Here is a 25082-nt window from a genome sequence, read left to right on the forward strand (position 1 = left end):
TCACATTGTGAAGATACGGTAGTACGATAGAGGTGGTTACATTTGTGCTCATTGGGGAAAATACCCTGGAGGAAGGTACGAATTTAAGTTTACACAAGGTTAAATGTCCCGACCAATAATGCCAAGCATCAGAATACTCATACTAAACAATAATAACAATGTTAAAAACAGCGGGAGAAATTTTACATCAAACTTAACTCATGTATGGTGTTGTTGCGGCTAAAGGGAATTATTTCTCTATCAACTCTCACACCAAAAAACATAGAAGAAAAGGTAATGATAAAATTACTAATCTTTCCTTACTGGCATGCAAATAACATATAAAACACCAATACATAATATCCATAATATTTATAAAATTCATAACACATTGTCTAAGACATAATGGGAATATATATAATCTATCATAATTCCAACATAAATACTTCTAATTAAAACTACAAAAAATGCATCACCAAAATAATGCATCAAGAACTATTTTCGTTGGTTTGACATTCGCTTGAGCCATTTAATTTGAAAATAGATATTCTGAAGGGCCACAAATATCTCCTTGTATTCACTCTTAAGGAGCACCTCAATAGCAAGTAGAAGCAGTTAGGTTGTGCTCCCATCTCAAGTATTGCTCGCTCCATTTTCATCACCTCATCGATGCTACATCCAGGCTTATCAGTTATCCTGAATGATATTGTATTCTTTCTGTCCACCATATCAACAAGATGACTAAAGTCCTGAGATAATTACATGGTACCCCCTACTTTCTTACATTTATTATTCTGACTTCTAAGACTAATTGCTTTTTTCTAGGTGGGATAAGATGTAGGGAATGGGTTAATATTATCCATATCAATGGGAAGGTCACCAATTCTGTGTACAATCAAATCAAAATTTTTATCCGATTCATATAAGCCCTCAAACATATCAGCACTTTTTCCATCTAACCTCTCATCTTCTCCTAATATGCCCTCAATATCCTCCCGTATTGGTAAAGCTGGTACCCAAACCCCCTCTCCTATGGCATTAGTATCTCTAAATAATCTATCAAACTTCATGATACTATAAACCACATTCTCAAAATTTAACTGCATCAGAAATTTTCTATAAGTTAAGGATATATAATTGTCAATGAAAATTTTTAAATTATAATAAAAAACATCTTATAAATATCAACATACTATTATTTGTACCTATAATTTTTTTCCCACCATGCATCTAGTGTATCTGTTGTATTTCTAACAAGATCTCGTCCAAGCTCTATTTCCTTTGCTACCAAATTTATCCAAATGCTTCAGTTTGCTTTAAGACTATTCCATTTATTTTTGAATTATTTGTGATCGTATTGATTCCAATCTTCTCATTACAATTTTTAATTATATTAGCCCACCCTAGCTTATTGAAATATATTTTTAGGCGATTATCAGCTTTGAGTGCACCAATACATATATCAATGAACTCTTCCATCAATCTATCAGTCCAAATAGCCTTCTGCATCTTATCATCTTGGGTTGATGGGCCAATAAAGGTATTTTGATATTTCTTAGGCATTTTTTTTTTCCAATACAACAACAAAGATATAAAACATATCGTCAATCATATATCATGATTTCAATCATAATAATAAGATAATTTGTAAAGCAAAACCTATAATAGACCCTATATATTATAATATATATCCTGTAGATATGATGCATATAAAAGGAAACAAAAGCATGGACCTAGGAAAAAAAATAAACTAGAATAAGCGACAAACATGATGAAGTCCTTTTGTTTTCTTTGAATTGTTTGTAAAATCTTTAGAACTTTCATTGGCAAAAATTTATTATTTTTAAAAAATAAAAATAAAAGCAAGAGGAGCAAAAATTTTGTATTAATACTTCAACATCAATCTCTATTGGTATTTGACTATTGATCACAAAAGAAAAGCGCATACCAAACAGGCCATTATTAGTTATCATCCCTCGACATAATTGACTCCATCTATGCATATGTGTTGGAAATTGTACTTGGGAAAACAAACTCAATTAGTCTATTTTTGTTTGCAAAACTACTATTATTTTTTATTTTTTTATATTAAACAAAAGATAATATAACATGTGCAAGACTACTGTTGTTTGAAAATGTTTTGTAGAAAATAGGGAACAACAAATTTATAATATGAAGAAAGGACTCAACTACAAGATAGGAAATATGATCATAAATTTTCTCTTTTTTTTGGTTTTTTCTTGTTTATATTGTTTTCTCTTTTTTTGTTTGAAAACAAAACTATATTAATAAATCACTGATGAAAGAACAATACCTACCAACACCAGCGCTGCCTAGTATTGTAAAATGGTAGCATACACAAACCCAAGCAAAATATAAGATAGAAATATATAAGCTGTCAACTGAGGGATCCCAAAAACAAATAGAAGTATAAAGAAGATTTAAAAAAATAAAATAAGCCGTTGTTTTCTCTTTATTGTTGTTAAATCTTTCTTATTTATTAAAATCAAGTGGGTTGAGGACCCACGTGTTAGCACATCATGTTGAGTTTTTTTTTGGGGTAAGAAAAATCACGTCGAATTAACAAAAGTGGGAGTATCATGAGCAGAATGGAGAAGTAATGAGAAATAGAGACACGGAGAGAGAGAGATCATGAAAAAAATAAGAAAAGGGGTGGTGATGTTGGGTAGGGATGGCAATGGATAGAGTTTGGGTCGGATAGTATACTACCCATCCCCAAATCCGAACTTAATACTCTATACCCAAATCCTACCCGATACCCAATCGGGTAAGAAAAGAGATACCCATCCCCATATCCAATGAGTTCGGAGATACCCGTGGGTAACCCATTTTTCCATATCCAATCCATACCTGCCCCATACCCAACCCATACCCGTCCATTCTATATCCAAAAAAAAAGTAAAATAATTTTATGCATATTATCAATCAAAAATAGAATTACCAATTATATATATATACATACATACATACGCACATACACACTTCTAACACACACATACATACATGCATACATATATGCATGCATACATATACATACATACATATATATAATTATATATATAGAGAGAGAGAGAGAGAGAAAGAGAGAGAGATCATATATATATGTGTGTGTGTGTATGTGTGTGTGTATATATGTATATGTATGTATATGTATGTATATATATGTATATATATATATGTATATGTATATGTATATGTATATATATGTATATGTATATGTATATGTATATATGTATGTATATATATATATATATATATATATATATATATATATATATATATATATATATATATATATATTCGGATATGGGTTCGGGTATTACCCATACTCATAGGTTCGGGTCGGGTTCGGGTAGAAAATAGCACTACCCATATCCTACTCATACCCGTACTATAATTTTTGGGTTTTACCCAAACCCGAACCTAAACCCAGTCAAACCCTATTTTTCGGGTTTGACCGGATTCGGGTAGGGTGTATACCCATCGGGTCGGATTAATTTTGCCATCCCTAATGTTAGGGAGGCGGATCGGAGATTAAAATGGAGGAGAGGCATGGTGATGTTGGCATAGAGGCAGAACTAAGAGAGGGATTATGGAAAAATGGGGAGAGGTGTAGTGTTGGGCACGAGATTAAAATGGCACGAGAGAGACGGTGGAGAGAAGTTCTATCCCATGATATCTTTTTATTTGAAAAAAAAAGATAAGAACAAAATCAAAAAATTTTAAAAAATAAGTACAATCTTAAATAATCAAAGTAAAATAAGAAATAATACTTTAATTACATGAAAATGAAAGGAACCGAGACATATTGAGATTCCTTTTGTGCAGAAACAATCATATAGAAAAAGAAGGAGATGAGATCGATTGAAGTTTCTTTTGTGCATTAGAGTTTTCAAATTATTTTGTACCTTATATTTTATAGTTATAATATTATAAATATAATTATAAAATTAGTTTATAGAAATTTTGGTCCAAAAATAAAATTTTATAAAATTAAAACAGCTTTCCGACATCAGTCAAACTCCAAAATAGAGCTTCTCTCAAATAGATACTTTTAGTTTTTTGGTCAAGCTAAAATGGCTTCCATATTTCGTTATCCAATATTATTATAACCACTCAAAGCACTTTTAGAGAGTCAAAAAGTACTTTTTGACTCCCCAAAAGCTTAACCAAAAAGGATCTTTTAATTTTTGTACTGCTGTACATAGATCCATATGAATTGGATAGTAAAGAATCTAATAAGATTTGAAACCAAATTCAGTTGATTTGAGCCTAATCGACTTCTACATTCATCTCTGTGTGGATATCCACTAGTATCATAGTATAATGACTCATGTAATTAGAGACAAGACTCCCAAATTATTGAGTCTTACCATTTCAGCTGCATTGTTTGCAAGTTGCTTTTCAATGAAGGCATAAAGTTTCTTAAATCCTCAAAAGTTGCGACAAAAATCGTATGGGGTGGGCACTATAAAATATCATATGGGACGAACTTCATAATTTGCCACGTATTTTTTAATATTAATCTTAAAGTATTAGTCTAAAAGCCAAATACTTTTTTCACCGATGGAGTTATTAGTTCTGTGATTAAAGCATTCTTTCTTCTTCGTTTTCAACATATAACAATATATACTATATGATCATATAATACACACTAAATATATTACTAGATGATACATACTGTAAGTTTTTTGAATACACATCTAGTAACAATCCAATACACACATACATCTATTGAATGGTTGATTGTTGTTCTCAATTATCCAAACATTGGAATACTTAACAATCTGGAACTGGTATTAATAAACATCTGCTATAAAACATCTGTTGTTATGCTGTTTTAAATTTCATTTGAGACCTTACAAACATATGAATCCACTAATTTAAATTTTTTATTGAATGTAATTGCATGGAAGTAGTGACATATTTTGTCTATATAGAAATGGAATAGTTCACAGAAGAATCTTTCTTTGCTCTAATATAGGTGAATTGTATTAGATACGGTTTTATAAAAGAATGCATCATTTTGTCCTTTTTTTCTGAAATGATTTTCTTGATAAAGGATATTCCGTATAGGCAACATGATTGATTGGATTAGGAATGATTGTACATATCAATATTTTACATTGAGGGTACATTATGCCAGCAGTCAAGGGACCAAATAGTGCATAGTGCATGAGCATTATGTAGGCTGTACGTGTAGGCACATATGCAACTAGTATTTTAAATATTTAAATTAAATAAAATGTATTATACATAATAATAGTAATTTTCTTATGATCATAGCATTATTAGTAGTGATATCTAACAACTAGTACTTACTACTTGATTTTTAGTAGCTTTAGTTATAGAAAAAATAACATACTGACATTGTTAATACACATATTTGGCCAGCTTGAAATCCATATCCAACACATCCTTTAGTTTGAATTGCTGTAATTGCATGTCCTTGCATACTGGTTTCATAATGCTAAAAGGGCTTATGCATGTTGTTGCACAATTTTAAGTAGGCTGCATATGTAGCTAAACAATGCAAATCCTACATATGCCAGCAAAGTGCTAAGCAAACTGTCTCTTCTGCCCATATGTTGCCCAACCACATATATTAGCTACTTATAGGTTACCTGGTATGATCAGGGATAGGGGGTTGTATGCACCACATTTTAAAACAGTGGTGCATATTTAAGCTGTAGTTAACAAATTTTAAGAAATGATTCAAATTTGATGTATTGTTTCATTGTTAAGGGATTTGGAAGCATGATTACTTTGATGTCCCAAGCAATGTTGCTAACAGTGTCACTGCTACTTAACATTCCTATAAGAACAATTGAGCAGTTCTTTATGACCTTGGTTCTTGATGGAAAATTCTGTTACAACAGCATGGTTCATGCTTCATATAGAGTTCACATATATTATAATTTGTTAATACTTTCTTTTTTGAGCTTTCCTCATCTTTTCTTACCATTTTACTTATTTCTTATTATAATTCTTTACTTATTGGATGATCTCTTTCATTATATTTTCTAGTTATCATAATGTCATGCACCATTCAAATCACATCTAGAGGTCTTTTGCCAGGAGATACTTATTCAAGAATTAAAATGGAGATCCTTGGGCAAATTTTGATAGTTTCTGGAACAAGTGGATCATCAATAAATTTTACATCAGTTGAAGTGCCATCTATGGTTTCTCTTTTAGTTATTTGATAATATCTGACATTCTAATCTTCGTAATGTGGTCTACCATCTATATCACATGTTTAGGTCTGTAGATGGTAGGTACTTATTTCTGAAGGTTCTTCAGAGTTGAAATGGAAATCCTTGGCTGATCTTTGATGGCTTTAGTAGAAGATGCATAATCAATGAACATTACATCATTTGAAGTTTTGTCTTATAACTGGAAAAGGTGCTTGGGAAACTTTCATTGAACGCTTTTTCTTGTTCTACATAATTTTTTTTTTCGGTGCTCTTGAGCAAATTTTCATTCAGAATTCTGTTTTTGTTGCTATTTTCTTGAATGTTTTGCTAATGATGATCTATTTTACTTCTGAGGACCCAAATTACAAGGTTTAAAAATTCAAAAGTCTTGAATCAGACCCACATCATCATATTTGAAAAGCCTGATGATCTTTAGACCAAGGCAGAAATCTAACTCTTTGTGTGGATGCTAGATAATCAGTGGCTAGGCCATGGTTATTTAGATATCCTGCCAAACACCCCCACTTTTGGGGTGGTAATCTTAAGCCAGTCAATGCCACTATCGCCAGCTAACCTAGTTAAACCTTTTTTTTTTTTTTTTCGAAGCAGCCAAACAACAATTGTTTAGGTCCATGAATGAGTTTATGGTTACATTAGGATAACTTATGTATCCTTAGGTTAGCTATCTGGCATCCAAATGCAGCCTAAAGTGAGCTGCTTATAAGCCATGGTAACTAATTAACTTGTTTGCCTGTAATAAAGTTATACATGATATAGGATCCATTAGATCATGGTCAACAGTAAGGGTTGCAACAAATTTCCCAAAATTGTGATTTAGTTTAACAACATGACTCAAACAATCTAATTTTCATTCTATTAATGTTTTTGAGGTTTTTGAATCAACTGCAACCATTAGTTGAAGTATGTAAAAGCTTTTTATTATTTGGTTGGCCATTTTGCATGAAGCAGGTGTATGTACTGCACTTTGATTGTTCTAGGTTTCTGTATTAGAACATATCTGTTTCGGTCCTGGAGGAGAACCCCGCTCAGGCCAGCTTTTATTTATTTTTCTTGCATGGTCAGGCATTACCTGACTAGAATTTTGGCACATGCAATGCACATGGCTGAATTTAGGTGATGGGTATGATATGCACTTTTATCAATAATTGAATGAATGATTGGACATGATAAAGAAAATTTCGTAAAAAGCAAGATGGATGGTCATGATCTTTTAAAGAAATAAAGTAAGATAAGAATTAAGGGAAAAAAATCTATAAAACAAACAATCAAATATTCATGCCTTCTTGGACTACTGTATGTTCTAGAATTTAAGATAAAAAAAGAAATTGAAATTTATTGAAAATATAAAGGAATTAGAAAACATTTGAGATTGTGGAGATCTAAAATTGGTGTTTCTTCTCACCTTTCCCCACTTCCCTCAACCCGTTGCCTAATCTTTCTTTCTCACATTCCTTCGTATGGCTACTTTGTGTCTCTCTTACTAGAATGATAGATTTGTCAGCTAACATATGTGGATAATTTTTTGTTCCTCCTTTCTATTATTTTATCGGGACTCTAATATATGACTTTTCAATAGAAGAAAAGTCCAGCTAAAAAGAATAGTCCGGCTACAAAAGATGAGTTTATTCATCGAAGGCTCTCTCTTTGAATATAGATATAGTGAGTATGTGCCTCCAAAATGTATTTAATCTTTGCATTCTGATATTAAAGATTCATTGGTAAAACACGTTGCCATGTGATTAATCCCATCCTATTTGTTTCTAGTCCTAATTCATTATTTTACACTCGGTGCATGGATCTACAGCCATGCAAGATCGACTCAAAGGGAAAGGCGAGAAAAGTTGTGGGTTGTTCATGTGCCGTTGTCAAGGTGAGATATTGGCTTATATCAATTATAGATCCTTCTAGCAAATTTCTTATTTAGTGGGCTTCTTCTTCTTCTTCTTCTTCTTCTTCTTCTTTTGAGAAAATAGTGGGCATAAATTAGTAACTATTAATGTTTAATTTTGCAGGATTATGATGAAGAATCAGAGGGTCTGCATATAGTTCAGGAATATGTGAAATCCCACTGAACTATCAGAACTGATTGGTGGCAGGTCTATTGCAATAGCTTATTAGAGTTTGCTAAAAACTTTCACCATTGAGGCTTTATGGAATTTTGCAGCTGTTAGTTTGAAGACTTCCATTTGGAGACCATTTATCAATTTTTCGTAGTAAGATTTTATTTTTGCCCGCAAAATCTGCATTTTGAAGGATCTCTCCACATTCTTCTTCTTGAATTATGCTGAAGTAGATCAAATTAGAGAGACCTTTACTGGGGAAACAATTTTCGTTTGTTGTATTTTGAGTTCTCTCTGGTATAAGCTGCTGTTGATTAAAATCATTAGTTGCCCCACATATAGAGAATGCCTTTGGCTGAAAGCATTTCTTATTTGATACAGAAGAAATGTGGCTTGGTGTTCATGATCAGTCTTGTGACTTTGTATTCTTTATGTAGGCCTAGCATATCTCACTAGACTCATGGAAGTCTAGCCAAATCTTAGTTAATGTTAGATAGCCATCTAGGATCCGATATAGAATTTTGTTGCAACTTTGCAGTTTGTCTCAAAAATTAAAGAAACCTTGTTATCTTTTCTGATAAATGGTATCTGCGGGAGTTCACTTGGGTCCTTAAAAAGTGCCTATTTTTGAGCGGCTTTGTTTAATCTTATGAAAACTAAAAATGTTGACTATCAGATTAGAAGATTACAGCTATCTGCATTATCCTTGCATGCATCACATGTGCTAGACTCTAGTCATGTTATATAAAGTTCATTTAGAGTTGGGTGATGCAAAGCTCTACTCCAAAACCTCCTGCAGTACTTTAATTATATTATTATTTAGTTTTATTTTACTAAACCCTTGCATGGCAGGAATGACTTCTTTTCATATGCAAATTTTTGGTGGAAATCTATCACGCGTACGTTCTTATCAGACTGAAACCAAGAGAAATGAAATGTGCAGCAAAAAAGCTTTTTATATCAAACTAGAATCCATGTATGAAATGAAGTGAGAACGCAAAGCTGCATTCACATTGTAAAGATACACGGGTGCGACATAGCCAACTTTTTGGCCTTGGTGATTATATTTATGCTGAGAGATCCGGGTGAAGTACCCCGGAGGAAGATACAAATTAAATTTTTCACAAGGATGAATTTCTTAATTGGTAATGCCAAGCATCAGAATGCTCATACTAAATAATAACATTGATGAAAACAGCACGGGCAATTTTACATCAAACATATCTTGTACATGGTGTTGTTGTAGCTAAAGAGAATTATTTCTCAATCGACTCTCACACCAAAAATCATAGAAGAAAAGGTAATAATAAAATTAGCAATCTTTCCTCTCCGACATGCAAACACGTAACAAAAATTAGAAAAAAAATATGAAGGTTCTCTATCCATCATCTCCTCTTCCTTTTATGTAACATGGATACATAGGTACCACGGAAAATAGATAGCAGCATCAAGAGTGGTTGCTTTCCACCAAAGACCTTCTATATCCTAGCAACCCTGAATGAGACGCACCAGGTCCCTCAGACCCTCAGCAGTAGCATTCAACCAGCAGCAAAACTAATTTTTTTGTCCGACAGTCACTAGCAGAGTTATCTCCCCTTTTACAGCCATGGAGTCTCCGACAAATTCAACTAAAGAAACGTCAACTTTCTTCAGTCGATCGATGGATAATATTATTTTCTGAAATACGTTGTAAAATAGCATATTGGTCGAGTTTTTATTATCAACTAAAATACTTTTCATACTATAGTTGGCTATTGTTATCATCAACAACGTCAGACTATCATGGAAATCCTAGGGAGTGCCTTGGGGATATCTTGGTATATCAATATAGTGAAGCAAGAGAATATGTATCAAGCATGCCAACAATGAGGGAGGATAGGATTGATCGCCCAAGGATCTAGGATTTCGAAGGAAAATTTGGAGGAATCAAAACTCAAGATCAGGACTTAGAAGAGATCAACTTACACCTCCCCCCAACCTTATTTAAATCACGAGTGATCATATATATCGGATGTGGGTCAGCTTGGATTGGATTATACATAAACAGATCCAATTTAGATGTACATAACAATCATGTCAAGTCAAGACAAAAATCAACAAATCTAGACCCGGCTAGGAATGCAGAATGGGTTCAATTTTGAAGTTGTACCTTTTAAAATATGTCAGATCACATCTAATCGGATTAAGTTAAGTTGGATCATAGGTCAACCCAACCAATTTGCTACCTTAGTTGGAGATTTTGGAGCTGTTCTAAACACTAGGAAAACTTAAAAGTAAATAGAAGGAAGATAAGGCTAGTAGAATTATCAAGATTTGGGCACGCAAAGGGAATTCCTAAATAAAGAAATATTTTGTGCACCGCATGTAGTGCAATAAATTTGATGTGGAGTCCACCACGATCTCATTGGACCATATAGCCCACGCTTTCCAACGTTCATTAAAAATCTGCAGTTCTGCTTTTTTGTTTGAAATTTTAAATGACGAAAATGCTCTTTTGTTTTGAAAATTATAACATCCCGTGGTCTATTATAACATCCTGACGACATATTATGACTTCTTAAAAATACAAAGTCATAAGGGGAGAAGGACATTTTCGTCATTGAAAATTTTATAAAATTTTTATAAAATTTTCAATGACGAAAATATCCTTCCACCTTATGACTTTCTATTTTCAGAAAGTCATGATATGTCTTCAGGATGTCATAACAAGCCACAGGATATCATAACAGGTCACGATATGTCATAATTTTTTCAGAATAGAGGTGTATTTTCGTCATTCAAAATTTTAGATCAAAAAATAGAACTGCAAGCATTTGATAAGCGTTGAAAAGCATGGCTAAATGGTCCAATAGGAAAGAGCAGTATATTGTTATTGCACTGCATGCAGTGCATAAAGAATTACTCTTGCTAAATAAAGGTCTAAAGGGTGAATACATTCACAGTAGGTGTTCGAATACCATCCTTAGAATTTTGGTGAAATCCCTAGCCCACAGTGCTCCTTAGGCTTCAAGTGTGCTTTAGGATTTCTTAGGAAGTGGATTAAATATCTTAAGGATCTAAATAGATAATAGACCAAAACTACTAGCTAAAAAAAAGAAAGATCAAGAAAAGCTAAGAAAATGCAAGACGCAAAAAATGATGCAAGAAGTACATAAAGAAAAGAAAATTAGAGCAAGTCAAACTATGCTAGGATAATTGTAATTTAATTTGTAATTATTTATTAAGCTAGGAGTGTTTACATAAATTGACCATTGATGAATTTGTGAAGCAACTATAAAATGATGTTTGAGTGAATTGAAAGAAAGGAAAGAATGCACTTCCAAATTTGCAAAATGATTCCTTGTAGCCTTTACAGCTCCCTCTGTATCAAACTCTCCAATGAGTCCAAGACGAAGACTCAAGTGAAGCAGGTAATCAGGGACAGACTGGAGATTCCTAAGCAGGTTGAAATTCTGATCTATCTAAGGGTTTCCATCATAGGGAGGAGACTTCGAAAAACTGACTGTAGGCCTATGGAGCAATGGATCCATGATTGCCTTAAGAGCTGGCAAGCCAACTCCCTCTCCATGACAGGGAAAACTATGCTTGTGAGATCAGTCCTGAGCTCCATCCCGATCTACCTTCTGGCAAATACTGTTATGCCATGTGCTTGTCTCAGAGGCCTAGAGCAACAATTTCAAAATTTTTTATGGGGTTCGAGGCAGGACGGTCAGAGGCTTCATCTGTTCTCCTGAGAGGTGGTTTGCCAATCCATGCATGACGAGGGCCTAGGGATCCAGTCTCTATTGATTAGGAGGGAGACTATAATTGCCAGACATACTACGAGATTCCTTATCCATCCTGATTGCTTGTGGAGCAGAATGATAAGGATTCGATATAGGGTTTAGAGCCAAGGGCCTGAGTTTCGGAGTGGTCATGGTTGTTTCTTCATTTGGAGGAAGATTTGCATCCGCACTCTTGAGGTGATGGCTCGGATCAAATGGCAAATTGGTGACAGAACTTCGATTGATGTAAGTCGGGATGTGTAGCTTTCCAATCTGCCCCTATCACGATGGCCAATCTATGTTAGCACAAAGGTGGACGACCACATATGGGTCTGTGACTTGATTACGGTCGATAACAGATGTTGGAGGACTCAGGATGTCATCCATCTTTCTGGAGGCTTGCTTGTGGATAGGATTCTTGCCATTCTGCTTCCTGTCTATCAGAGTCATGACTTGAGGGTGTGGGGCCAGTCTTGCTGTCTTAAGGTTCCTTCTAGGAACCTCGCTATAATTAGCAGGCCAATATTGGAGAAGAGGATCGAGGCTGCTTGGATCTGGTATGCAGATGTCCAACCCAGGGTCAAACTTTTCTTCTGAAAGATTGTCTGAGATCGACTACCTACTCAAACACTTCTCAAAAATAGAGGCATAAAGCTTCCTGCCGCCTACCCGATTTATGAATTGGAGGATAAGTCGACGGAGCATGCCTTGCTCCATTGCTCAAGGGCATGTCTGATTTGAAGGATGGCTGGGAGCCAGACCCGAGGGATTGATAGTGGCCTATGGCTTTTGTCCTTTCTGAGTGCGGTCCACCAAAGTATGATCGAAGGATCGTCTTAAGGTATTAAAATGGCTTATACTACCTATCAGATCTGGCTATCCAGAAATGGCTTGATGTTTGAAGTCGAGGCTGTGCCTGTAAAGCGGGTGGTGAAGAGAGCTCGTTGCTTAGCTGAGGAGTACTGTCGCTTTGATACTCCCACCACGTCTCTTGACGCCATGAGTTCTTAGGACTCCCTTGATGTGCCTGCAGTGACTCGAAGGACTCTTTTCATTTTCTAGGAGCTCCCACCCTTGGGGTTTATCAAGGTTAACTTTGACAGTAGTATCAGGGATGGTGCGGGCTATGTTATCCAGAGCCCAGACACCAGGCTTTTGGCTACTAGAAGATCTCATATCTTTGATCCATTTGTTCCTAGGGTAGAGCTTCACGCTGCTTGGGCGAGTATTATCTACACGAGATATGAGCTGCAAGGAGAGGATCTTTGTCGAGGGTGACTTGACCACAATCATTGGCTAGATTTGAGATGAAGCGAAGCATCTGAAAATTCATCTACTACTTCGCGATATCTGGAGGTCTCTTCATCACGCCACCACGTCGTCTATCCAGCACACATTGTGAGAGATGAACAACGTCGCGGATTGAACTACTTCTTTTGTTGCCGAGCACATCGAGAACTAGATTGGCGTAAAGACGACGACTGTCCTCGGATCCTGTGAGATATTTTATATTCTGATTCTCTGGATTGTACTCATATTAGAATGGTACGGTAGCTTGCTTGTATAAAATTTTTTAAAAAAAATTTAATACCAAACAGTATTTACAAACAATTCTGAAAACAAAATATTTTAGGATGCACGGTTTTCAGTCTGCTTCATTGGTTTTTTTATTGGTTTTTTTTCCTCTGGGCGAAGACACGCAACCCAACCCGGCTTACCGCAAGAACCGGCTTTTTGCGACCCAACTTAAGGTCTGTAACCTAGTGGCACTTTTTCTCGTTCCGAACGGACCTGGGGTAGGGCAAGGAGCGCTCCTCTTTTGCTACCTCTCTGCTCTCCGATCTTCTCTAACGGTGCTAATGGTGGCCGGCGAGTCTTGATGGTGGCTGGTGAGGCCAATCGAGGTATTTTTCCTCTCTCCATTCTCTCCGTTTATTCTTTTTCTTTTTTTTTTCCTTTTTTTTTGATGCTGTTAAACCCCGAGGGATACGTTTTGAGAGAGGCAAAGATTCCTCTCGTAGAGTGTGCATTTCTTACAGTTTTTTTCCTTTTTTATGTAAAAGCTATTGGATTGTTCTATTCAAATGTTTGGATTTAGGTAAAGCATTTAGTTGTACTTTCACTATGCTTCAAGTGTTTATTGTGATTTATCTTTGTTAGAATTGTTTTCTTATAATTATTCTGCTCTGTATTGTAATTTTATGCTCTTCTTTTATATTTTCCCGATCGTAATAATTAGTGAAAGAGGGAAAGCTTTATGACTTCTGTTGCAAAGGACGGAAAGGGAGGTTTTTCCAAAGATTAATTTCTGTTGCTTTGCTCTATGTAGTAGTTAGAGAGAAAAAGGTTAACAGTTATCGCTGTATTTATTATATCAAATTCTCTTGTTCTTAGTCTCTGTTATCTTCTGCTAGGAATGTGCTTTGTCTACCCCTCAGCGCACCCAGACCCAGTTTTTGAGAACCACTCGGGGTAAAATGAGCAATATAGCCCTTCATAAACCACCTACCCCATGTATGGCGCACAAAAGCCTGCTTTGGCACTTATTCCAGTTACGCACAGGGTTATGCCAAGCAGTACTTGTTCTGTTATGCTTTAGAAAGAGGAAATTTTCTTTGTTTCTATTATCTTAAATAGAACTAGTATTACTAGTGTTACTACTAGTGCATATGGTAAATTAGTAACATGCTCTATTAAGGAATGCATGCTCAACCATTTGAGCTGAGAAAACAATATATTTCATTCCGTAAATTCGGTATGAATAAATAAAATGGTGATAAACTTGAAGTTTTATTGGTTTTTAAATGGAACTCATGCATTAATTGCCACCAACGTATTTTATAGTCATTTGATATGGATATTTGTTGGGTACAATAAGAATTTTGATCAATAATTAAAATATATGAAGGCATAAATTATTTTGTAAATTTTGTGCAAATTTTTTTTTCTCCTGGTCAGTCACCGAATCGCAATGGTTGTTGGAGGGTCTATTGCCTGAGGTCGTCTAGGATATCTGACAACTTTGGTTGGGACAGAGTTCGTTTGGATTTTGACAAATTAAATTAGAAAATTGAATGACTTCTTACCCTCATTGTATCGTTATCTTCTTTGTCTTTTCATTCTTCATCCTCTAATATCCTTTGCTACTTCCTACTCCTTGTCCTTCTGTGTTGTAGAAGTAAACATCTTAACCTAGTTCTTTTTAGCTCTTAAAACTACATAAGACCCACCTGATCGTCGTAGACACCTACTATTCCCAATACCTAGCAGATCTGACCCTGCGATTCCCTTGTCTATGCTAAGTTTTGGATCAGATCCCAGAACAAAATATGCAGAAACCTTCTGTTTTTTGCATCTATTTGCCTAATCGAACCATATCCAAGCCTTAAATTTCCTCTTACTCTAAAGCATATCTTGGTCACCCCAAAATTCCTAGCCTCTCACTTTTAAATTCTTTTCCTCATACCACAAGATCTGTGCAGATCTATATGCAATCAAATTCTGAAAACAGACATCAAAACACCGAAATACTTCATGTTTGTGACCCGTTAGGCCTCCATCTCAGGACTGTATTAGTGATTCATCATCCATCCACAATTTATCCAATTTTGTCAATGGGCACCTAAGGTCCAAGGCCCACCTAGGTGCAACATCAGTGCCTTGCCTACCTCATGGCAAGATGACTTCGTTTAGATGCACAACAAGAACCCTTTGTATGTCTGTCATTGTGGTGCAAAGGTGCAAAAAAGGCATGCTTTTGTGATTTTTGCATCATATATATAATTGTGGATGGTTGCCAATGAAGGATTCAGATCTAGCGGGACGTCCTGTGGGACACTGTGACGAGGTACCATCCCATGTGTCAGGATAGGGCCATCCTACTAGCATCCCATCATTCCGATCGGGACGTCTTGGAACGTCTCTATCCCAAATATCAAGATAGGGCGGGATAGCGGCGCGTCCCGTTCCATAAGAAAATCCCATAGGATTTAAAACCTTGTTGCTAATGTGTTGTGTGTGTGTGTTGTGTTCTATGATAGTTGTTTTTTTGGGTGCATTGTCTGTTTACAGTTTTGTTTTCGTGACTATTTGCTGGGGTGGCTGAAATTAATTGTTCTATTAGTATGTTGATTGTTCTCTTTGTTTTTGTTTTTTTTTTTTTTTTGTCAAATATGTTTAACATCATGAGTTTATATATATTCACATATATGTATATGTATACTATGTGTGTATGTATACACACATAATTTACGTTTTTGTTTATGTGTGCTTATAATATGTATCTGTATATATATGTTAGTATCAAGGTTTTAGCGAGTCCATATCATTTTTCCATAGGAACAATAAGATACCAGTATGTTACCTGATATTTATACCGGCAGTGACAGCTTGGAAAAAAAAAAAGCTGTCATTATGCACCAGTACAGCCGGTGTTGTACTCTTTTTATGCACCAATACATGGTGCTACTAGCATTGATATGCATTTGTGTGCGTTGGTATGACCGATTTGTACTGGCATGCAGTCTTTTAGCATCCCAACACTCATATCAGTGCCATTTCGCATTAGGATGGTATGATACCAGTCATACCATCTTGTTTTGATAGTTTTTGAATCCATGGTTGGTACATAGACATATAATGAATCCGTGATGTTGAACATAAGAAAATAAAGCAAACACACAAAATACATCCACTAAGGCACACAGATTGCATTGTGTCTTGTGCCTAGGCTCCAAGAGACCTTGGTAGCTCTGTGCACCTTCGTCCTTTAATAAGTTTTTTTTTTACAATAAATTAAATAAACAAGTTAGTTTCTCCATATTATCTTTTTTAAACAAAAGATTATTATGTACATATTTCAAGCGGTTGATATGTTCTATGCCTAAACAAATCTTATGAACCCTAGTAAGCTCTCCCAATTTTAGTTTTCAGCATATCATAGTGGATGAGGGTGAAAATAGAAAGGGAACTATTGTCTTAGCTCCTAAAATCTCTAGGAAATCTTTGGGAATATCATGACTAAGACAATATAATTGGGGGTTACTGATTTAAATGAAATTATTCATTAAGCTGTCTACTACAGTAATACATTTGTTTGATTATATAATCATGGATACTCTATTTAACAGCAACATATGCCTTCAGTAAAATAACCTTATTCACAAAAGCATGTTGTACTCTCTCATTATTCATGTATATGCCATTATCAAATTATCAATGATAGATTTATCTTAAAGAAAATACATTGCTCATCATTGATAACTCAATCTTTCTTCAAGAGCTTATTTTGCCGACACAGTGGTGATAAATTTGCAGGTTCAATTCTTTCTTTTTGGATTTTGGACTGAAAGGGGGAAAGACCTACCGACTTCATGGAAAACTTAATAAAAAATACAAAAGCACCAAAGGAAAGGATAGAGAAAAATATTGGGGGACAGCAAGTGAGAGAGAGAAACAAGGAGAGTGAGGCAATTTCCTTTTAGACCTTAAGGAAACTAGATTGCCTCTTGATACTACAAAGTGTGGCTTGCTCTTTGAAAAGTTAATGCAACCTCCCAAAATGATCTTAGGGGGAACCTCAACAAAAGGATTGTGGAATTCCACTTCAGTCATAGTCTCCAACAAGTTACCAAAGGGGTTGATTCCATGTAGTTCAGTACAAAGCTAGCACCTTTTTCTTTCTCCATATCATCCAAAGAAGCAATAATGGCAGCTCAACCTTTAACCTTCAGGGGAGACTCTGAGTTGTAGTCAAGTACTTCTAGTGATGGAGCACTTCATAAGGATTTGTTTCATAGATACTACGAGAATCACAATGATAGGCCAAGCTATCCAACCACCCTTTATTGGCCAACACTTTGCTTGTCTCAGTGCGACATTTAAAAGCCAGCCATATAAAAATAATGAATATCTCAAGGGCAATCGACTTCCACAGGTTAAATGTAAGGGGCAGAGGATCCCTCTTGTGTTGAACAAGCTATAGAATGACATGACTAAGTACACTTAGTAAGAGTCAAGTTTCCATCTCAAATCATCAGTTTTAAGATTTACTTGATGTGGGTCCATCAAATGGATCCATTCAAAGTCTTTAGTTTTGCATTTTAGCCTCCTCACCTGAATGTTCCAAAGATTTGCTCTCTTTCTGCATTGAGAAGCCGCCAAGATCTCAATCTTCGAACAGCAAAGGAGAGTAACGAGGAGGCCAAGGGCAAATCAGCCAACTAGGTATCCTCCCAAAATTTGAAGAGGGAGCCATTACCCCAGGAGAAAGAAAATACCTAAAGGATTTGATGTTTGAGCAAATGGCCCACCAGACTGGAGGAGAATCCAAGAGACAAACATTGACCCTAAACTCATGCCACATCCATTATCCTCCCAGAGTTAGCAAATGCCATCACTCATTAACATCATGGAAGTATCCTCCCCCCTCCCCGGTCTTCAGTTTAGCTTCTTTGATAATTGTTAAATTGACCATGCATAAAAAGCCACTAACAAAAGTGCCCTTCCAGAAGAAGGCTCTCCTTGTTTTATCAATTTTATCAATCATGCAAAATGGAAGTTTGGAAGTAGACATGTTCACATCAGGAGGTTAGAAAGGACAAAGTTAACTACCTTGAGGTTGCCACTTAAATTTCCCTTTTCAACTAGTTGGTCTCTTATCCATCTCCACCAACCACCTGTCACTCTCTTTTGGGGTAAGTTTGAAAAAGTGGCAGCGCTCAATGCTTGACAGGAAGGGATTCTTGTTTATATAGTTCATGATATTAGCCAGACAACACATAGAAGGTTAGTCAAGGAGTAAGCAATCCAAAAGAAATTTTGGAGCTCAATCCTCAACTCATAGATGATGTCAAAACAATAAAGATGAACTTCAGAAAACCTATGTGAGACTCTTAAGCTTTGAAGAAAAGAAGAATGTCATCAGCATATGGAAGTTTTGTCAAGCCATTCATTTGTTTAAGACTTCCAGCCCTCGATTAACCCTTCATTGCCAACAAGGTTAAGTAAACTAACCAAGAGATCAACAGACAATAAAAAGGGAAAGGGGAAGGTGCTCCTTTTTGCCTCAACCCATGATGGCATTCAATCAAATTCCTAGGATCACCCTGACCAAATTTACTTCTTCTGAGCTAATGTTATTTTTGATCCAACGAACCCAGTGAGAAGAGAATCCATGTTGGTATCAAGCTCCAAGAGGAAGTCACAAGTTAAGAAATCAAAGGTCCTGGGATCACCCTTGACCAAATTTGCTTTCTTCTGAGCTAATAATATTTTTAATCCAACTAACCCTCTGAGAAGAGAATCCATGTTTGGTGAGAAGCTCCAAGAGGAAGTCACAACATAAGAAATCAAAAGTTTTTCCATAGTCGAGCTTGCAAAGATCACCATCTATATGATGTCTTTCGCAGATGCTGATGATTAGGGGTGGCAAAATATGACCCAATCCGCCAACCCGACCTGCGTTCGATCCACTATAAGCAAGTTTGGGTTTGGATTAAATGGGTTCGGATCGTAAACGGATCAACCTGTTTAACCCATTTATTAAACGGATCGAGTTTGGGTTTAAAGTTTTCTACCTGCCCAATCTGTTTAATCCGTTTATAAATAGACTATTGGGTTTGGGCCATGAGGATATAGGCCAGGGCCATGAGGATACAGGCCAGGGCCATGGGTTTGGGCCATGAGGATACAGGCCTGGGCCATTTATTAAACAGGCTCCATGCGGCTACGCTCCCGCGCTTCATCTTTTTCGGCTTTTCCTCTTCTTCTCCTAAAAAGCCTTAGGGCGACAGAGCCCTTCACCCCTTCCATGATCCGTCACTGCCTCATTGCCTCACCCATTCTCTCTGTCACCTCCCTCTCCCACACAAAATCTACCTCGCTCCTCCCCTCTCGCCCTTTCTTTCGATCGAACTCGCTCTTGCCTCTCGATCGCTCCCCTTTTTCTTCCCTCTCTTGCTCTCATGGTCTCAGATCTCGTCGATCTTGCGGCAGAAAACAGCGGCAGTGGGGGCGGAGGAGAAGAGGAAAGGGGCGGCTCTGTTGATCGACGGGGCGGAGCCACCAAAAAAGAGGATCGAGCGGCTGATAGGGGAGAATCCGGTGGTGATCTTCAGCCGGCGGTCCATAGGCGCGTGCTCCATTGCTCGGAGCCTTCGGCGGTGACAATGGCCTTCCACCTGTTTCTCCTCGCAGTGGTTTTTCACTGCTTCTAGCTTCTTTTCGGTCGTCTACAGCGAAGATCAGCGTGACGGAGGTCCAGTCTGACAATCTAAAATCTCGAGCTCGACGAAGGCAGTCGGTCGGGCGGAGCTGGAGGTGGCCGAAAGCACAGCGAGGGTGGAGGTCGTAGAGATGGTCGAATGGAGATGCGGCGAGGGCGAAGGCGAAGATGGTTGGTCGCAGAGACGGAAGTCACGAAACAGGTTTTTTTTTTAATTTTTTTAATAAACGGATGTTGAGTTTTATTTTTTTTTTAAGGGTTATAAATGGGTCGGGTCAGGTAATTCGTTTATTAAATAGGTCGGGTTCGAGTTTTAAAGTCTAACCTGTTTATTTAAACAGGTCGGCTCTAGGTTCAGAGTTTTTGACTCGATCCGTATCTGACCCGACCCGTTTATATCCGACCCGACCCGATTGACACCCCTACTGATGATCTCATGGGTGCTGAGAAAACTAGCCTAGATAAATTTACTCTTAGTGCGAGTCAACAGGGTTGGATCAAGGCACATGTATAAGAGGAGACTAACAGATTGGCAAGACGTGGAGGTTACTGTAACAACATTTTAGAATAGACTTGGAGACTTGAAGTCATGTTGAGAATTCGCTTCACCCTCATGAATCAACACAATATAAGCCAATTAAGTTTGAAGAGTTGAGTTGCTTATCAAAAAATTGTTGAATATCAAAAATTGTGCTTTGACAAGATTCTAGTATTTCTAAAAGAATAAAACAAAGGAAAATCATCAAGTTTAGGGGCCTAATCACTTTCTAGGGAAAGGCCATAGCCTTGATTTCATTTTAAGAGAAAGGAGCATCCAACTAAGGTTGATTGGGTGAGGTTCAAAAGCTCAACCAGTTGACTTTGATTGAAGAAGCAAAAGGAGAAAAGAGATCTCCAGAGAAGCCAAAACTTTTTAAGTATGGAGATGTGGGGTTTAACTGAGGACTGATGGGATTTAACCCAATTAGATGCGATTAGAACAAGGATCTGGTAAACCTTTTGGAAAGGCAGAGGGAAGTAATCTTCCTAATTAATGGATATCAAGAAATGATCAAGCTCAGCTACTGAGAGTGAGTCTCTCTAGTTGCTCCTGGTCTGCTTATCAATCCTAGTTCCACCGAGCTAAGGTTTTTTATAAAATTAAAGATATGGCATGCCTGATAGTTTGTGTGCATGAAACAAGTGTTTTTTCTTTTTTTTGTTTTTGGCCCACTGAGATTGGTATGTATTATCAAACTTTCATGCAGTACACATGTTCCTTGTGACACCGATGCCTTACCAGCATGGGACTTGTACATACAATACCTTATGCAGTACAGATTTAGAGCTCAATCATTAAATTACTCCCTTAAGATTATATCCTTCAATTTCTCACATGTGATTGTCTTTAGCTTCTGGATCCTTTAAATATGTCAGACTTCTAATTGTTTAACATATAATAGAAAATGCCTGCATACTCATTCTTTCTTCAGCCTGCCTCATTTTCTTTCGTTCACTAAGTTCCTTGGATTACCCTCTATTCAAGCCCTATGCCATATAGACTAGTTTTTTGGCCCCAGTGATCAGGGCCCTGACTTGCTTGGTAATATCCTACTGTCTGTCAGATAAGCCACATGAATCAATCAGTCAGATGAAAATTGGAATGAAATTCTGTTGCTGCATATTTGAATATCTTCGTTTCATTCTGTGAATGACTAGTAGAAAATATCAGGCTCCAGATCTAAAGCATAAGCATGCTTTTCTCAAATAGTCACATAATTGCCTGTGTTACATGGACTAGGATTTGTGTGCTTGGTGCAGGTGTATGTCTAAGCATCGGATCCTTCTAAATTTCACAATTTCTTGGCACAGAGCCATGTTCTAGTGCCATACTGGTCTCTGTGTTCACGTCAAGCGCAATACTGTAGGTTAAATCAAAGGGTCCAGATAAGATAGGTGTTCCTTTGTGATCTCTTTCTGTAGTGACAGATATGGTGGTAGCGCAATAATGTTATTGAATAGAGAAGGTATTTTTATCAAAACAAACAAAATTAGGGCTTTCAGTAATTTGGACTGTTGCCTGCTTTTATAGAAGGAAGAACATTTTAAGAAAGCCAACAATTCTTGCACATGGAGACAGCATCAGAATCAGCCTCAACTCAAAATACACAAGATCCCCATTCAGACTCACCATTAGTTTCAGAGGGCTCCAGTGGCAATAGCTCACCACTTGTAGCACAGCTAAGGAAGCTGCTCTTTCGTCGGATGCTTATTGGGGTCAATGATGGCCGCTTCTTCTTGGGTTTGTTCCACTGTATTGACAAGCAGGGCAATATCATCCTCCAGGAAGCTGTGGAGTATCGCAGCACTCGCCGATCCTCGCCATCTCCAATGGAACAACGATCCCTTGGACTCATCTTGATCCCCGCTTCCTGCCGATCCTCCTGTCATGTTGACTGCTCTATAGAGGAGCACATGTCACTCTTGTCGCTTAGTAAATGAAGCAGATGCTAATATTTGTTGTTCCTTGTCTAATTAGTCATGATCATTTGTGTGGTTCATGAGATCAATACGATAGCTTTATATGCAGCCTATTGGGCTATGAGGCTTTTTGGTAGCAGGGCAAAGCTGGCATTGAATAATTTTGTATCAATATTCATTTCGGTAGTTGAAAGAGAAATTTAATAATATGCTTTAAGTTCCATTTAAATATATGTTCTTTTGCCAGATTTGACACGGGTGCCTCTCACTGATGGAGGGAAGGGGAACCATGTATTGAATTTAATCCTTTAGATCTTGTAGGTAATTTTAACTCTCATATTGGCATCTAATTGCCATGGGTAACAATGTATTCATGATTTTATAATGGACATGAGCTTCTAGTTACTTTCATATGTTCCATAGAGCCAGTATTTAACTCCATACTTTGTTTCATTGGCAGGCTGATTGTCTAACTGCGGAAGATAGCAATAGGTTCCTCTTCCGCAGCAGCACTGGATCAGCTGTAGTAATAATCTACCTCTCAACTCTTGTTCAATTCAAATCATAATTTATGTTCATGAGCCTCACTAATCATTAAACAACCTTGTGGCATCTAAGAGATGGCGCACCGCCAGGTTAAGAGGCGTCATCAGCCACAAGCACTCCGTACCTTCGGTGCCACCTGCTCTGCGTTGTTACAAACTTTGTCAGCCACCCATATATGACAGGTTGGACTCCAGGGGACCTGGAGATCTCACCTCCTGCATATCGTGTGTTTGTTGAAACATCAAATATAGCTATGTAATACGCTCTCTCTCTCTCTCTCTCTTATTATTTTATAGTTTGGATTCGGGTTGAAAGAATCTATGTCACTGGTGTCCTCCCACTAATTGGTTGCCTTTATCTTATAAAGGAACAAATACACAGCCTCAAACGTGCTAGAATGGTAATTGCTAAGAGGCATGTAGCCGATAATGCATGGATTATCACAATTTTTACTGATGATTTAAAGAAGGCTCAGGTCAGGAATCATGCTAAGTCTCGCACAGGATGTTGGGATGACACCAGACATTTTTATCATTACATGGCAGTAGAGGCCTCTATGCGTTCGTGCTGTAGGGTAAAAAGATCATTGGAATGCGCTTAGAATTCCACAGAACGGCTAGGGGTAGATTTAGCTCTGACTTTGCAGGTTTAATATCATACCAAACTAAAACAAAATAATCCCACCACTTGACCGAGCCCGTAGTTATCTTCAATCATGTTCCTCAAGTTACTTAGACCACATCGAAACAAGCCTGATTAACCATACCAAAATAAATTACTGCAGAGGAAAGACGGAAATGTAGACATAATTCGGAAAGGGGAAAGCTGATGACGATTAATATTTCGCCACTCCAAACAGAATCAAAATTTCAACAAAAATTAACAGGCGAAATATCCCCCAGACCTCTTACCCCATTCCATTTGGACTTAAACCAGAGGATTCATCTTTAAATCCGGATTAAAAAAAAAAGTTTCACCAATGTTGTAATAAATTACGAAAGTAACCGTATATCGTCTAAAACTGTACAAAATAAAAATAACATGCCCTAAATGCTGCTGTGTGGTTGGACTCTCAATACAACAAACAGCAATATCAGCATTTGAGCGCTTTAAACCCGTTCTTTTATGGAAAAAAAATTCATCAAAAAATCTAGATTTTTTCAGATAAATATTTCTCAAATAACATTTTTGCATATCTTTTTACGTATAGAAAAATGACTTTAAAATCTATTGTCCATATTTTTTTTACATTACTATTTTTCTAAATATATTACTAAAATTTACTTGTATTTCTAACAATATCATTAATTTTTTCAATTAAAAAAAACTAAAAATAATAAAAATAAAGATAAAATATTTTAAAAATAAAATTAAATATCTTAAAATTTTTTCTCCATCCCAAGAATAAATGCTAATCATGAAAGTAACTTACCAAGCATGAAAAGCATGAGAACATATGAATAAATTGATCAAAAAAAAAATTGATCAATTTTCTTATAATATTTATCAACAAAAGATCGGATGCTTAAAGTGTAATGCAATCGGGCACTGCACAAAATAACAAGATCTAAATCATTTTTAACAGAAAATTCGTATGCAAAATAATGAATAAAACACTAGCACCAGAGACCATTTTTTTTTTTTTTGGCCCAAGCAATACAAATGCCTACCTTAGAGAAATCAAGAATCACTGTCTATATCAATAACTGAAGAGGCAATTAACCATTATGCATCACGAAGCTGAGACCACAGACAGTAAAATAAGACTTAAAACTACCTGCCAACGTGATTGGCACCAAACAATTTCAAA

At 36.6% G+C, this 25082-nt stretch overlaps 1 long non-coding RNA gene across 2 annotated transcripts; it reads left to right on the top strand.

The window, feature by feature from the left end:
• The first annotated feature begins 13790 nt into the window (after positions 1 to 13790).
• Positions 13791 to 23591, top strand: LOC105059797 (uncharacterized). Of its 2 annotated transcripts, XR_834330.4 has the most exons (3): positions 13794 to 13946; positions 23187 to 23252; positions 23345 to 23591. It is a non-coding gene; the product is annotated as an uncharacterized lncRNA (long non-coding RNA). The 2 variants fall into 2 exon arrangements; XR_012135040.1 differs by lacking the exons at positions 23187 to 23252; positions 23345 to 23591 and adding an exon at positions 22338 to 22955 and having other exon boundaries at positions 13791 to 13946.
• Positions 23592 to 25082: the final 1491 nt, after the last annotated feature.

Source organism: Elaeis guineensis, chromosome 10 (assembly GCF_000442705.2).
Source record: "Elaeis guineensis isolate ETL-2024a chromosome 10, EG11, whole genome shotgun sequence".
Classification (NCBI taxonomy): domain Eukaryota; kingdom Viridiplantae; phylum Streptophyta; class Magnoliopsida; order Arecales; family Arecaceae; genus Elaeis; species Elaeis guineensis.